This window comes from Octodon degus, unplaced genomic scaffold (genome assembly GCF_000260255.1).
Source record: "Octodon degus isolate 3935 unplaced genomic scaffold, OctDeg1.0 scaffold00154, whole genome shotgun sequence".
Classification (NCBI taxonomy): domain Eukaryota; kingdom Metazoa; phylum Chordata; class Mammalia; order Rodentia; family Octodontidae; genus Octodon; species Octodon degus.
The window spans coordinates 2,581,929-2,585,238 of NW_004524730.1; positions in this window are offsets into that span (position 1 = coordinate 2,581,929).

Genomic DNA, 3,310 nt, shown 5'->3' on the forward strand with positions numbered 1-3,310 from the left:
GGAGGAGGAGGAGAAGGAGAAGGAGGAGAAGGAGAAGGAGAAGGAGGAGAAGGAGAAGGAGAAGGAGGAGAAGGAGAAGGAGAAGGAGAAGGAGAAGGAGAAGGAGGAGGAAGAGGAAGAGGAAGAAGAACAAGAAGAAGACGACAACGACAGATAATTTACCCAAAGTCAGAGGGGTAAAAGAAAAAAGCTCCATGTGAGAGAGGACTGAGTCTGCTCCAAGGATTATCAAGACCAGGTCTGCTTCTCCGTGTGCATATAATCGACTCTGACACAAATACCAGTTTACCAATGGTACCTCAGCAATCCTGTTTTACTCACATCAACTCTCAAAAGTGCATTTGATAATTCACATAACAGTGCTTACATTGTTTGATCAATTTTACATTCTTATACCTTGTAATCTGAGCAACTCCTTTGCGGAGAACTATGCAGTATAATAACAATTGTTAATTTCTTATCATCTTGTTTTGAAATTCTGTATCATTTGTATCGGTTCTTTTCTCTCTTTGAAATGAAAAAAACGTTAATTTTCTCTAATGACTAGAGATGCTGAACATTTTTTATACATTTATTTGCCATTTTTACTTCTTCATCGAGAAGTAGCTATTCATTTCAGATGCCCATTTTTGGATTGAGTCTTCAAATTCTGGGGTCCTGATGTTTTAAGTTCTTTACATATTCTAGGTGTTAGTTCTTTGTCTGAGGAACAGCTGGCAATTTCTTCTCCCCACTCAGAAAATTGTTTCTTCACTCTGTTGATAATTTCTTTTGCTGTGCAAAAGCTTTTATAATAACATGAAATTCTATTTGTTGATTCTTCATAATATTTCCTTGTGGTCTAGGTTTTCTTTATAAATTCTCTCCTACATGTATGTCTTCAAGAATTGTACCTATTCTCTTTGTCAGAAGATTTAGTGTTTCATTTTTAATATTTAGATCTTTGGCACATTTTGATTTTCATTTAGGGCATGGTGGTAGACATGGGTCTAGTTTTTGCCTTCAGCATGTGAAAGTCAGTTTTTCCAGCACCGTTTATTAAAGTGACTACTTTTCTTCCAGTGAGGGTGTTTGGCCACTTTATTGAAGATAAGATGGTTGAGTGTGTTTGGAGCTGCTTATGCATCTTCTAATCTGTTCTATTGATCCTCAGGTCTGTTTGTTGTTGTTTGCCAATTCCATGCTGGTTTTTTTTTTTTATCACAGTAGCATTGTAGTATGATTTAAAGTCAGGTACTATGATGTTTCCTTACTGTTGTTGGCCAGAATGATTTTTAATATTCCAGGTCTCTTCTTTTTCCAAATATACATTTTAGGATTGTTTTCTCTAATTCTTAAAGATATGCTATTGGCATTTTGATCAATGTTGCATTAAGTATGCATAATAATTTTGGGATGCAAATTAAAGCAGCACTTAGATTCCATTTTACTCTAAAAATGATAATTATTAAGAAATCAATCAATAACAAAGCATGGCTAGGATGTAAGGAACAAGGAACACTTCTCCACTGTTGATGTGAGCATAGTCTAGTGCATCCACTGTGGAAAACGTGTAGATATTCTTCAAAAACCTAAAACTAGAGGATCCACTTGACCCAGCTATTCTCTCTCTTGGTAGCTTCCCAAAATAATTAAAAGCATCACACCACCGCAATGTATGCACACCTATGTTTATAGCAGCTGTTTATAATAGCTAAATCTTGGGAACAACCCAAATGCCCACTAGCCAATTAATGGATAAATAAGATATTGTTTTTTATACAACAGAGTGCTACACAGTCATAAAGAATGATAAACTTGATACATTTATAGCTCAATGGATAGACCTTAAGACTATATTACTAAGTGAAATAAATCAGACACATATATGTAAATATCACATTAATTCTCTGATATGCAAACCTGAAAGTGTATGTATGTGTCAGAATATATACTAGATATTATAAAATAGGAAGAAAATACTTAGTTGGGAAGGGGAACAAAGAAGAGAGGTGGGGAAAGGAAGGAAGGTAAAATAAAAAGTAGAAATGAAAGCAAAGCTTTTGTAAATGACAAGGGAAAAAGGGATTGAAGGGGGAATACAAAAATAAGAAAAAAAGAAAATGGAATTGCGATAAGTCATGTATAGGTACAAAGTCCTTGTGATGAATGTGACCATTATGTATATTTAAAATGTACCAAAAAAGTAATTAATAAAATAGTTCATTTCTGACATATGTGCAAAGCATACCCAGATAATAAGTAGGCATCGCCACTTGTCCTCCAGGAGCTGGAAAAACAGGGGGTAGATTGTTAGAGCAGAGGCCTCATCTGATGAGGTCAGGCGATGCCAAGCACGTTGATGGATGGGACTGTGGTAATGGCTCAGGGCTGAAGAGCAGAGACAGGAGGAGAAAGAAGAAAGCTGCAGGTTTCTCACGCTAGGCTACCACAGTGAGATCTCAGGCATCCCTCCTGTGCCCTCCTCCCAAGCCCATTCTCTTGTACTTTTCCTTTGATTCCAGCAGTAAGAGAGAGGCGAAAGCTCCGAGGCCTCTCTTAGCACGATTTCATGAAGAGATCTAGGCTGGAACTGAACCCTCAATGCCTTGTTCCTGTTGGGCGGTGGTCCTTGCCAAATGCTGACAGATCCTTTCCTGCACCCTGTTCTGGGGAGTAGGGCAGTGGCTGAGGCAGAGACTGGAATAGACTGGCATGAGCCCTGCCACTTTCCCTTCCCAGAGCTGCTGCTGAGGGCTGGGCCGTCGCTTCCCAGGGAATGGGGCTGGAGGGCTGCGGCATGTGAACGAACACGACTTTTATAAGAAAAAGCCCCGGTATCTCCGCCGGTGCCCAGGCGGCCGTATCGGTGTGGAAGGAATGGATAACCAGGTTTCACTTGCCGCTTGAGAGAGTTCACGCAGAACGGTCAACACACGTGTTTGCTTTTAATAGTGGATTAGAACTAAGTGGAGAAAGTGAAGCCCCTGCAGCTCCCAGGAAAACAGTTGACATTCTGTTGCCGTGAATTCCAACAGCGTTTCTTCTCAGCCATCTCTTTTGAAAACTTCTGAAACCATTTGAAAAGCAGTGCATTGTGCGTCCTGCACCCACGAGGCAGAGGTGGGCTGTCCCCTCTCCAGAAAACCCAAGATGGTCTCTCTTACCCTTCCACAGGCTCTGACCTGCGCTTGGAAAATAGTCTCTAACTGAGTCTCCGGTTGACATAGCCTTTCAATCTCTGGGCCACGCCTTCCTGGCGGTGTGGCCTTATATAAATTATTTCAACTCTCTTAACCTAAGAGCCCAAAGTAAGTAGCAGCAGTGGCAG